This window comes from Alligator sinensis, unplaced genomic scaffold (genome assembly GCF_000455745.1).
Source record: "Alligator sinensis unplaced genomic scaffold, ASM45574v1 scaffold33_1, whole genome shotgun sequence".
NCBI lineage: Eukaryota > Metazoa > Chordata > Crocodylia > Alligatoridae > Alligator > Alligator sinensis.
The window spans coordinates 384,039-398,249 of NW_005842086.1; positions in this window are offsets into that span (position 1 = coordinate 384,039).

Below are 14,211 nucleotides of genomic sequence, written 5' to 3' on the forward strand. Positions count from 1 at the left end.
CCTGCTGATACCTTCCGCTCCTTCCCCAACCCTGACTTATTTAGATCATGTTCCTGGACTGGCTCCTGGCACTGGCAAATGTCTGCATAAGTGGAATCTGATCTACAATGATGTGGCTTAAAGCAAGCTGTGTATTCATAAATGGGGTCCTGTGAATGTCTGCATATACCCTGTGTCTAAGATAGCAAATCCAGTTAGACATTTGGCAACTGTTTCCACTAATGTACAATTTAATATTTTTATAAAAATTGTTCACTGCTTTGACTTTAAGGACCATCTAGAATGATCCTCATAGCTATTTCTTGTGAGCATTGTATTTAATTATACAGAGATCTGAATAAAATCTAATACATGGCGTCACTTCCCTTTTAGTAGGAAAAAAACTTGATATTTTTTTCTAATAGCACCTGAGTCAGGTTCAATGATAATTCATCCTTTCAAGTTACAGTTTAACGTTCTTGCTGTTACCAACATGTGAAGTTTAAATACAACTTAAAAAAAAAGTAGAACAGTAAGTCTGTACATTTCACAATGCATTAAATATTTTTGCCAGATTACATAAATACTATGGGTGAGAGTCGGAATCCATTACATATTGTAGCAATGACCTTTTTTTGTTTTGGAAACAAACATTTATATTTGTGTTAAATTGCATAGAGCTGTCTCTTGTCATCATCTATTAATATTGTAACTGTTTTCTCCCAAAGCAGTATTTGGTAGTCTAAGTAGGAGCATGTGTTTATAGCAAATTATATTCCTGGCCTTAGATCTTTTGAGCAGCTCATGAAAATAAGCAGTTATCTGGCACTTCTTTAACACAAACTTGCTTTGGATTAATCATAGAAAGGTTTTGTTTATAGCCTTATTGCCAAGGAGATGCTTTAATGTGACAGGCTTATCCCTGTTCATTTTTGCTAAAGAGTTCTTCTCTGTACTATTGTAAATGTTTTTGTTTGGTGCAAAGAAAATATATTTCCTTTTCAAATTTATTAACATAAAAGATATTCTGGGGAGTGTATTGCTTTTAGTAAATAATTAATTTGATAAAGCACTATTTTTGATTGGTTCTTTCATATACATAGTTTACCTTTTGATGCTCAAGATGACAAGGTAATACAGCACTATCTTACAGATGTTCTAGCTAATGGGTTAGCACTTTGCTGTTCTATAGGAAATGCATTCTTTGTAGATTAATCTTATTGTTTACAGATGTCAACTAAAATCACTTTCAGATTTTTTTTCAACAAATAATTTAAATAACTTCATAACTGTGGGGTATACCAAAAGAAAAAATCTAACTAAAATTTACAGTGTTTCTCACTTCTATTTGACTTTGTGAAAATGTACTATGGAAGAAATGTGCCATGTTATGTCATAACATAAAATAACAAACAAATAAGCAAAATCATGAGAGCAATACCAGAAGCAAGTTTCTTTTATCTGTTATTCTGGCATGAACAATAAAGATATAAAATGTCTGCACTTTTAAAGACATTATTTTTAATATCTGAGGAGAAAAGTGAAGCCTTTCCAAAAGGGGGTTGAAACTATTACAGAAGAATACAGAACCAAGTTAATTTTAAACATCAGGTAGGTGGGAGAACTGGAAATAGGAATGCTGTATTGCCTTTGAGAGAAAGAACTGCTTTGCAGGAAATTAGGTGTCATTACTGCTTTAAATAGTTGTTTGTTGAATGCATCATCACCCTAGACTAGTTGATGTTGATCCAGAAGATCATTCCACACCCAGTGGCAGTGGAACTAGAAGAAAGGGGACTTCAGTTGTGCTTGCAGGACAGAGAGGATCTTTTACAACCTTATGATATAAGCAGGAGGAGCAAATTCATCACCAACTGGCTCAGAGAGGCACAAGCTTTAGTAGGCAACAACATACTCCATCACATACTATACTTCTGATCAGGGATCCTGGTTTTCTCTGATAAAAAAAAAAAATCCCCAATTTTTGGATTTAAAAAAGAAACTCAAAATCCGTATATTTCCATGATTAAAATGAAATGCCACTATTTACTTTTTTTAAGCCAAAAATTGGGGATATTTGTATCAGAGAAAACCAGGATCCTTGCTTGTGATGCTTATGCAATATTGTGGTATGTCTTTACTACATATTTTACCTGCCCTCTTTCCTTGGTTTTAGCTTAACTTCCCCAGGCTAGTTTCACTTTTGAGATGTAGTTTGGGTTCTGCTTTAACCTGGGCAGGAACTTGACCACCTTACAGTGCCAATGCAGGCAGTCACTGTAGGGTTGATAGTTCTCCAGTGCCCTTTCTCATTTCCTTTTGAAGAATGGTTATATGCCTGCACAAATGGGAATGTCTTACAGTGCTTCTGATTGATACCCAAACTCATGCTCTGGTGGGCCTCAAGATAGAGGGACTTTCAGAGCTGAGGAATGTCTGTTGAGAGTGACTTCCCATGCATAAAACAGTATAGGATAAATACAGAAATAGCACTTTGTGCCCATCATCGATTTAACAATATATTAGGCTGTATATAGATTAATTTGATTTCTACACCAGGTTTACAACAACACTCCAAATCTACTACTCAGAGAATGACAGTATTGTTTCTAATTGAATAAAAAGTTGCAGTGTTAATCTGAAGTCAGGCAAAAGGCAGAGTAGATTTAGATACACCGCTCTGTGTATGTCCTTTCACAGCATATGATAAAGTATGCTTGGGCTCATGAAAGCTTATGCTGATTTATAAGATGCACATCTACTTTGCTTTCTGCCTATCATTGGGGGAGACATGTTTAACTGTTGTAGTGTATTGCTTTTCCTATGAAGCCCAATCCAAAGCTTGTGTGCATAAAATCCTCAGTTTGTGAACAGAAGTAACTTAAAATAATTTAGTAACTAGTGTCTGCTGACCATTTCCCCACCCCCCACCCACCCCCTCCAAAATATATCCTCCTTCTTGGGTTCCATATTACTATCATCATTATGATATTACCCAAAGACCTCAGTTAAGATTGGTGCAAGATGGAAACCGGATTTAACTAATCCTCTCTCCACTCTAACCTCTGGTTCTTCTTTTAGATGGAATGGTGACAGAATTGTTTTTTTATTGCCCTTTTGTATATCCATTCATAGACTGTAAATTATTGATATTTCACTTCTTTCTTCCTACTTAGGTGTTATTCCAGTTATTAATTATTTTCATTTTTACTTTATTTTTTATCTCCAAAGATCCCAATCAGGACTGGGAGTAACACTGTCTCAAAAATCTCATCCATTTATTTTTAAATATTTTCTATAGTTTGCTGTCACTTGGTTAAAGTTGGACTCCTTGTTAGAAATACAGTAGGAAATATAGGTTAAATCCATATTGTGGCTGTTGCCTGCCCCCATACTCAGACCTCTCTGAATACTTCCATTTTAGGTGATGACCAGGGGTCTTGTTTTTCTCTGATAAAAAAACCCCTCCATTTTTTAGATATAAAAAAGTAACCCAAAATCCACATTTCCCCATGATTAAAATGAAACACTACTAATATATAAGTATATTAGTAGTGTTTCATTTTAATCACGAAAAATGTGGAATTTGGGTTACTTTATATATCCAAAAAATAGGAATTTTTTTTAATCAGAGAAAACCAGGATCCCTGGTGATAACAAGCTTAAAATTAAGCTTATGACATCAGTAAATTTATTCAGAAAAGCAAGATAAGGTATAAGTTACCCTATAGAGCCACTGGGCTGTTGTTTAGCCATATAAAAATAAAATAGGAAATCCTATTTCATCAAGTGAATGTATAAGTGCCATTTATACATGCCATTTATACACCACTCACTTGTTTAGTGTGTAAGTACAATTCCATTTAATATTTCCCCCCAGTTATGTTACGTGGAAAAGAGCAATACCTAACCACCAGTTAGCCAGATAAATTGCACTTGTAGCCCCTGAATATACTCTAGATACAGAGATATAGAGACAAATATATTCTATGCCTGAATATACTCTAGACATAGAGACAAATAGACATCTGCAGCTGTGGGGCTAAGTGTCTGCAGGCTCTATAGACATCTCATTAATCACAAGAGGTATAGTGGGTTCTTGGCCTCTATGGTTCTGGGTCAGATCCTGAATGTCCTTATCATGCATACCCCGGATTGTCACCTTTTTCTGAAGACCCTGGTGCCTGGAGACAGACTATTTTGGAGTTTCAGCAAATAGGCGACCACCAGCTCAACAAACATGGTCTGGGACCCCACTATCCTACTGTCCAAATCCAGTTTACCTTGGAGTCACCCTTGATCCCCATGATTAAAATGAAACACTACTAATATATAAGTATATTAGTAGTGTTTCATTTTAATCACGAAAAATGTGGAATTTGGGTTACTTTATATATCCAAAAAATAGGAATTTTTTTTAATCAGAGAAAACCAGGATCCCTGGTGATAACAAGCTTAAAATTAAGCTTATGACATCAGTAAATTTATTCAGAAAAGCAAGATAAGGTATAAGTTACCCTATAGAGCCACTGGGCTGTTGTTTAGCCATATAAAAATAAAATAGGAAATCCTATTTCATCAAGTGAATGTATAAGTGCCATTTATACATGCCATTTATACACCACTCACTTGTTTAGTGTGTAAGTACAATTCCATTTAATATTTCCCCCCAGTTATGTTACGTGGAAAAGAGCAATACCTAACCACCAGTTAGCCAGATAAATTGCACTTGTAGCCCCTGAATATACTCTAGATACAGAGATATAGAGACAAATATATTCTATGCCTGAATATACTCTAGACATAGAGACAAATAGACATCTGCAGCTGTGGGGCTAAGTGTCTGCAGGCTCTATAGACATCTCATTAATCACAAGAGGTATAGTGGGTTCTTGGCCTCTATGGTTCTGGGTCAGATCCTGAATGTCCTTATCATGCATACCCCGGATTGTCACCTTTTTCTGAAGACCCTGGTGCCTGGAGACAGACTATTTTGGAGTTTCAGCAAATAGGCGACCACCAGCTCAACAAACATGGTCTGGGACCCCACTATCCTACTGTCCAAATCCAGTTTACCTTGGAGTCACCCTTGATCAAACCCTCTCATACAAAGAACACATAATGAAGACAAAAGAAAAGGTGAGCACTCATAACAACATTCTATATAAGCTTGCCAACTTGAAATGGGGAGCTAACCCCTCAACAATCCAAAGGACAGCTTCTCCTCTGCTGAGTATGCATGCCCTGTATGAGAGAAATCCACACCTGCTAAATGCCTTTACCCCATTCTGAATGATAGCTGCCAATGCATCACAGCGTGTTGCATCAGCCTAAATGGTGTGTACTAGGGATGTGCGAAATTTCACTGGGTGTTTCATTTCAAAGCTGTTTCGACACATTTCAAGCTTGAAACAGTGAAATCAACATGAAACAAAAAGCTTTGAAACAGGTTCCAAATGAAATGAGGGCACTCAAAATGTTTCAAAAGTTTCTAAATGTTTCAAAGCAGCCCAGTGGCGGGAGGCAGGGGAGAGCCAGGACTGCATTTGGAGTGGCTCCACAGACCCATGGAGCTCAGCCTGCCAGCAGAAGGTGTAGTGCATCCCTGGCTCTCCCCGCCTCCCACCACTGGGCTGAGCTCCATGGGGCATGGTGCTGGGTGTGGGCTGTGCCCAGCACCAGTCCCAGGCAGCAGCGGTAGTCTCCTGTCATCCAGCACAGATCTGGGGGTCCGCACCCCCAGGAGGAGTCTGGCACAGCCACACAGCCATCCCAGGGTTGCAGGCCCCCAGATCTGCATGCTGGAAGACAGGAAACTGCCGCTTCTGCCTGGGGCCCATGGCAGCATCAGCCTTCCCTAGGGCTGGGTGTGGGCTGCGTCCAGTGCCAGTCTCCGGTGGCAGCGGCAGCCTCCTGTCATGTGGCATAGATCCAGGGGCCCTCACCCCCAGAAGGAGTCTGGAACAGCCCTACAACTGCTTATGTACCACAGCTGAATATCCCAAGGCCCTAATGACACATCTTAGTGTCATTAGCACACCCCACATCTTAGTGTCATCATAAGTTTTCATAAACTACAACCTACTTTGTCAGATGTTATGATGATGAAGTAAGCCTGTAGATTACAAAAGCACATGCCTTTCTGATTAAGTTATTCTTAAAGAGCCCACTCTGCCCTGCCTGTTGTCTGGGTTCAGACTAACATAGGTAAATACCTCTCTCCACTGAGAGTGGATGATTTGCAGCCATGACCCTTTCAGAAAAGCCTGGAAGTGCAGTGCCAATCCCAGTGCAGGTAGAATGCTGTGTTCCTACCCATTACACATCTAGGCATTGGGGAGTGAATATACCTGGTTAAGACCAGCACAAAGTGAAATAGAATAAGCTATAGTACAGGGGCAGGCAAAATGGCAGATCCAGCCGGCAGCCAGACTCCATTCCCCAGTAGCCCCTGCCCACATGGCTGGGGCCAGTTTCTATGGAGATCCCAACAGCAGTCATGCTGTGATAGTGTGGGACTGAGGTTTCTGTGGAGATTGGCCCCAGCAGTGCTGGCAGGGTGCATGGCAGGGTGCGAGCTGTTCTGCACCCAGGCTGAGATCTTGCAGCAGTCTGGAGCTGGGGCAGAGCTGGGATGCTGTGGGCATGCTCTGGCCAGGGGCACATAGGCAGGGGATTGTGAATCTGCCCCAGCTTCTTTCAGTGCTGACAGCATGGTCTGGAGCCAGGACAGAGCCATGATCCACTGCCTGTACGCACCTGCCCGGGGCATGCAGGCTACAGATTGCAGTTCTGCCCCAGCTCCAGACCATGCTGTCACCACTGCAAGATCCCAGGTCACCTGCAGAGCAGCTCTTCACCTGGCTGCATGCCCTGCCAGCAGGGGTGGTGCTGGGAAGGGCTTGGGGGTGGCTATAGCCACCCCAATATTCCCCATAGCCCCCTGTAGCCACCCTTCCCAGTGCCGCTATCACTGCCACTGCCTGCTCCACACAGGTGGTGGCAGCTGAACCTGCCCAGCTCCTTCCTACAGTACAGCACCCTGCTCAACCCCCGCAACTAAGAAGAGGCTGATGCTGTTGCTGCTGCCTGCCAGTACTGCTGGGGCAGGTCTCCACAGAAAACCCTTCCTTGTGCTATCACAGCATGGTTGTTGCTGGGGTCTCAATGGAAACTGGCCCCAGCCACACAGGCAGGGGCTGCTGGGAAATGAAGTCCACTGCTGGTTGGATCTGCCCTGTGGGCTGGACTATACCTCACCCTGCTATAGCACAAGTCACACTAAGTGTCACTTTGTCCTGCAGAGTTTGTAAGGTCATGTTGAGCATGCAGGTTTCTCCTTATCTCTATGGGATGGTGAAATAGGATCACCTCCCAAAGATGTATAAGCAGATCCCTAGTCCTAAAATGGGGGTCAATGTCCCATGAGGGAAATAGGATCATCATTTTGTTGGAGAGTACGTTTAGATTAGACATCCATAGGAACTACTTCACAATCAGGGTGGCTAGGATCTGGAACCAACTTCCAAGGGAAGTGGTGCTGGCTCCTACCCTGGGGGTCTTTAAGAGGCGGCTTGATGCCTACCTGGCTGGGGTCATTTGAACCCAGTTTTCCTCCTGCCCAGGCAGGGGGTCGGACTTGAAGATCTACAAGGTCCCTTCCGACCCTGCTTCTATGATTAGATCATCATTAGATGCTGGTAGGACAAACCAACACTTTGGTTACCTGTGGATGAAAGCCCCTAGATGTCTCCATCCAATAAAGTCCTCTTCTGAGGGTACTGACAAGGTGATGCCATTTGCTTTTTGTGTAGTAGCCTGTTTAGACACTTGTCTAAATGCAGTATATCTGAGTTATAGGCCTTCCTTGCCCTTAGGGAATTAAAAGTTATCTCCCAATTCCCACTAATCTGTAGAATAGATTGGGGCTGGTGGTCAGGGATTCTCATTCTTCTTGTTGAGGTTGAGCCAACGTGCAGCCCAAGAGACATGGCAGAATAAAGAAAGCAAGCAAGAGTGACCTGAGCTCCTAGATGAGTGGTTAGTATATTCAGCTGGGAAGGGGAAAACCTAATATCCCAGTTTCTGGTCTCCAGATTTTTTATGTTTTTTATATTAGACCTCTGAGAGGCAAAAAAGCACACCAGAAATAATATTGGGAACAGCAACTGAAACTGTAGCACTCCATGCTCCCAACTAAATGCCCTAATTACTAGAATACAGAGTCCTTGGTCTCCCCCTAGCCCTAACACTTGCATTTTTGGCTGCACAGTGACTCAGTATTCATAGGACAGGTGGAAGATGTTCACAGCCACACTATTACATAGTTTAGTGGTTGTGGCACTCTTGTAGGGAATATGGGCTTGAATACCCCCAGGCTGAGGGTCAAGTGATCTAACAACTAGACTAGCATGCACAATATGGATAATATTCCCTTGGCCATGTTTTGAATGAAAGTAAACATGACTAGTGTACTGTCCATGTATGTTAGATGTGATGGGGCTTCTTCAGGAACTGAGATGAAGTTTAGATGCCATTCTATCTTTCATCTGGACCACAGTGAAGCTCAGACTGAAGCATCTGGCTCCCACCTGTCATTTTGCACCCCAGAATAGGGCTTCTACACTTGCAGAAGTGTAGATTTATGGCCTAATCCTCCTTGAGATGTTAAATGTTGATTCTGAATACAACTAGGCACCTAAAAAGTTTTGTGGTTGTTGGTGTGGGGACATTTTGGATAGGAGTTTGTACATTGGGTACTCAAGTTGTATCAGAGTGCCTTTTAGATGCTTGCTTTCGATTTTCCTTCTGTAATCACTCAAGGAATTTGTTATAAATTATTTGCACATTTGCCTACATTCATAAAAATTCCTAAAATGTTTTTTCTAAGCAGTATTAGATTTTTTTTTTATATTGGGACAACAGAATTGCTTGCTCACCAAGAGAACATACTATTAATACAGATTAGTCACTGAAGTATCAATTTGATTTATATTATAAAGCCGATATTAAAATAAAAAGTGGTGGGTTAGCAGCTTGAAGTTCTGCACAAATGAATTAACGTTGCATGTGTCATCAGATATGTCCAAAGGTCAACCTGACTTCTGCTACAATATTTTAAGTCTTTGACACAGCTTGATCAATCTTGTCTAAAGCACTCCATCTGGGCCAATTACCTTCACTTGAGCTGCTGGCTTGGCTTCTTTTTATCAGTGGTTTTGCACTGCTGCAGTTTTATTTTTTTCATGGAGACCCTCAGTAAGCTTCAGATAGCCAACATATTAATTAAAGAAACAACCACATGAAGTTCCTCTACCTGGAGAGCATGTCAAATATATTTTCAGGTTTAAAAAAAAAATAGTATTACAGATTCAATAGATAAGTCTGAATAAAATATTATAGATAACTGCAGTACTATAACACTACTTAGTAACTAAAACATAATATAGAGAAAACCAGAAAGAAGAATACTGTATCTATCCATTATATTCACATGTAAAAAATACTCAAAGTAATCCACTGGAGAAAGAACAAAAGAAAGGAATAAGAACATATACTTCAAGATGGTTTCTGATGTGTTCTAGTCCTTGGTTTTTTTTAAGTTATAAGAAAAGTGTTAAGTGAAAATACTAAGATTTTGTAAAAACTTTCTTGTGTTATTTCAGTCCTGAAGGGAAGCAGGAAATACTGGAAATCTCCCAAGAAAATCAACTTCCATAAGATAATTTTTTTCAGGTTGGGGGCTAAATGTATCCCTGTTGTAAATCCATTAATATCAAAAGAGCTGCACTTAATATTGTGCGTATCTACACATTTTACTATGGCAATGTTGTTACTGCGCCTTGATTTAGTACCTTTATTGGAAGTACTAAATCACAGCACAGTAACAGCCCATAGTGTGCCATATGTACAGCACATGGTTAGTTTTAGCAGCTACTTTGTCGTAGTGGCGTGCTGTAACGGGGAAGCGTGTTGCTACGGCAAAGTAGCTTCTGGTCATGAGTCAACACCTGTGGACACTGTGTCACCACAGTGCATTGCTACAGAGACCTAGCATCACATGTAGATGAACCCTCTGTTCCATTAAATTCATCTATTTTATTGCTAAATATCCAAAGTCTTTGGTACCTTTCTGAATTTACCAACTCTCTGACTCCTTTTAGAGGCTGTCTATTATGAATGTTGATAGTAAATTAAGTATTTGTCAGTAAAATTATATAACTATCAAAAGATGACATGATAGTTTCCCAGACTGCTTGCATCCTTTTCACCTTATGTGTCTCTTACTCTTCATTGAATATACTACCCCTTACAGCCATATATAGAAGAGATATATTTTTTTTATTTGTGCAATATGCTGTAAATGCTTTTGATAGCTAGTGACTATCCCAAATTGATATTAAACGAAGTCCACATGCTGTAGACTTAAAATTCACCCCTTCCTGTGCTGTATTTGACTGTATTAGACTTGAATTATGGCCATAGCACAAGCGTTCATATCGTGACCCTGTCAGATTCTATCGAATCTACAAATTCTGCTAAATACTTATCATCAACAATCTTAGACAGTAAATGAGAAGAAGAAGAAAACATGAATTCATACATATAGAGCCAATTTCAGGTTAAAACTTCTAGTGAAGTATGGCTGCTGTATTAGGAGCTCTCTCTTGGATCTGAAAGTATGGTTGCATGTCCTTTGGTCAATACAGTGGCCCACACTAAATAAGAAGTATGAGAGTCCCTGATCTCTAGCCCCAATCTATTCTACAGATTGGTGGGAACTGGTAAATGTGACTTATAATTCTGTAAGGGTGAGAAAGACCTAGAGCTTAGATTTACTATATTTAGGCAGGTGTCTAAACACAAAAGGCAAATCTGAGGCATCAACAGTCACCAGCAGTTGTGGCCTCAGCAGCGTGAGCTGGTGGCTTTTTCAAGCTCACACAAAAGGCAACCTCTTCCTTCTCCCCTCACCAGTTTACCCGCCTGTATATGTGTACCTGGTTATGGTTATATTATTAGCACATTATGTTTTCAAATGTGATTTAAATATTTAGTAATGTGTTAAAGTTAATAAACCCACTTAACTCAAAGTGGGTTATACAGCTGAAAGACAATGTGGTAACAACTGAAAATACAACCATTCAGTGGGTTTCTCAATTGTGTGACTTTTGTCAGTCATCATTTTATTCCACAAGCCAAAATAAAATTATTGCTTTGTTCAAAGTATCTCAAAGATTAAGTAGAATTGCAAAAATTATAGACAACAAACTCATGTAAAAATGAGGGGCAAAATAGCATACTGGGGAGAATCATGGCCATTAAGGATAAAGCTTAGTCCTAGGCATGCAAGGTTCTTTGCATAGATGTGATACCTTTTATTAGACCAGTTGAATAGTTGAAAAAAATGTTCTTCACAAGCTTTCGGGCAGAAACACCCCCCTTCAGGCATAAGGAGGCTCTGCTGATGCTTTGTGGGAAGAAGCTAATTTGCAACATGCAGGTCTTTGAAAGGAGAGGAAAGAAGCTAATTTGTAACATGCAGGTCTGTGAAAATGCAAATGAGTAGTAGTTTGGGAGATAAAGGGTAGAGATAGGATATGGGGTGGGGAAGGAAGGAGTGAAGGAATGTAGGAATGTAGCTGATCAGTTGAAGGCAGGGTAGATGTGATAACTTTATTAGACCAACTAAATAGTTGGAAAAAAGTTGTTCTTTGCAAGCTTTCAGGCACAACAAATGCCCTTCTTCAGGCATAGGGAAAATCTGTTGGTGTTTGTGTGCTTTCCTGGGTAAATAGAAGCCAAAATGCAAGATGCAGGGCTGTGAAAATGCAAATGTGTGGCACTAAGGTTCAAAGAGAATGGGAGAATAGGTGTGAAAAGGTAGCTAGGGGCTGGAAGCAGGAGATGGCGATAAAATGTAGCTGGTAAAATGCAGGCAAGGTTACCTGGGGTTATCAGATGGCAGGCAGGTTGTAATGTGCCATAAATCCAATGTCAATATTTAGTCCATGATTTTTTGTATCCAGTAGATTTATGAAGTGAAGTTTGTAGGCTTTTCTATGAGAGGTGTTTCATAAATTCCCTTGGAGGATGAGAACTGAAGGATCGGAGAGAGAGTGATTGTCTTATGAAAAATGTGCACCCACAGGTAATTGGGTATGTTTGCTTTTGATAGCTATTCGGTGTGCATTTATTCTGGTGTATAGTTGTTTGGTTTCTCCTATATATTTTCCATCAGGGCATTTGGTGCCCTGGATGAGATATATTACATTGGTATGGGTATAAGATCCAGGAATACTGATGGTTCTGTTTTTGGGTGTAATTATTGTGGGAGTGATGGAGATGTCTTGGCAGGTTTTACATTTCTTGTTCTGGCATGGTCTGGATCCATTTGGTGTGGTTTGGGCCATAGGAAGTTTGCTTCTGGTGATAAGGTTAGCAAGGTTCAGTGCTTGTTTAAAGGCTAGGATGGGTGGTTCTTGGAAGATCTCTTTAAGAATTGGATCTTCTTCTAGTATGGGTTGAAATTTCTTGAGGATTTTCCAGATAGGTTCTAGGGAAGGATGGTATGTCATTACTAATGGTATGTGATTTGTGGGGATTTTCTTTTTTGTACTGTAGCAATTCTTCACATGGTACCTGGATGCTTCTTTCAAAAATGCAGTCTCTCTCTCTGGAGGAGTGTCCTTGTCAGGTGAAAGCCCTTTTGAGATTTGTCAGGTGATGAGTCCTAGGCACAGAATTTGAGTCTAGATTCGCACTGAATAAAAATTGCCCAATATTCAAAGGAAATTAAATCTAGGGTGCTGTTTTGGGCCCACCTCTAACTTTGCCTAATAAACAAAGTTTCCCAGGATAGCCTATCTTAGTAGCTCACTCCTTACAATACATTATTTTACAGTTAATCTATAGTCTCACCACATTCTTAAAAAAAATGATAAAATAAGATACAAAATGTACAAAATCAGTTAGAAGTAAGAGGTCTAATGTCTGGAATAATTATGTCTTCGGTATTTTTGAGATCTCACCAATCATCTGCATCTCAAAATGATTGGCATTGGTAGGGGAGGCTAAACAGTAGAGAACTTCATGGAGTATTTAATACACAGGCAATACTATGGTGTGCAACTGTCAGCAGTCAGGAATTTTTAGTGGCTCTAACATAGTTTTAGCAGAGCTGATAATCCTCTTTTGAATGTCTCACTGTTTTTCCATCTGTTGCCTGCTCCTCTAAAATGTAAATTAAAGGGGCAGATGTATAATTGGGGGATGTCATTGGCAACTTTAAATATGATTTTGAATACATACTATAAGGCACATCAATAAACATACAATTTTCCTAACCTCCATTTTTTATTTCTCATTTCCCAGTTCCATGGCTTACTCTTTTATAGATAAGCTTTCATTATGTACACAGTGCTTAAAGTGAGTCACTTCTTCAGCCCATGGCTGAAAATTCCTAGAAACTGAAATGGATAACTGAGAGATACCTAGGAGACAATATTATTCTTTGATTGGCTGTTTTCTTCCTCGCCATTCTGAGGAGGAGTAACTAATCAGAGTTACTACAGGAATCAGACAGAATTCTTCCCTTCTCCCTGTGTCCTGCATTTAGGAATTTATTCTGAGGGTCCTGCTTCATGTTCAAATTAAAGCTAGATAGAAACCAGCTGTAGAGTTGTTACACATTTCCAAGAACTAACTTTATAGCTGGTTGGCTCTTTTTATAGCTGGGTAGTCATGTGATAATTACTTTGCTTGTGTGGCTGGTCTAAATTGATTGCATGATTAACCAGTAATTCATGTGATAATTACTTTGTATTTGTGGCTGGTCATAGCTTGCATGTGTGGCCAATCTAAATTTATTGTGCAATTAAGCCACTTAATTGTGTAACATATCTAATGTCTCATAGGAGACCAGAGAGAAAGGAAGGGAGAAAGACAAGAAGAAAAATCCAAACAAAAAGTATAAGAATGTAAGAAGTGTCATAATGGATCAGGCCAGTGGTCCATCTAATCAGTCTTAATCAGGCCCAGACCTTGCCACAGTCTCCTACTGGTTTCTCTGGGTGCCTTCTAGTTCTAGTATTCTGGGAGTCATTGGTGATGCATAGGGGGTGCACGTGAGTGCACGTGCACCCCCTGAGAGTGGCCACCGCTTGCCACCTCCGCCCCACCACCACTGATGTTGCTAGAGGGATCTGCAGGGGGGCGCCCACTTCTAATCAG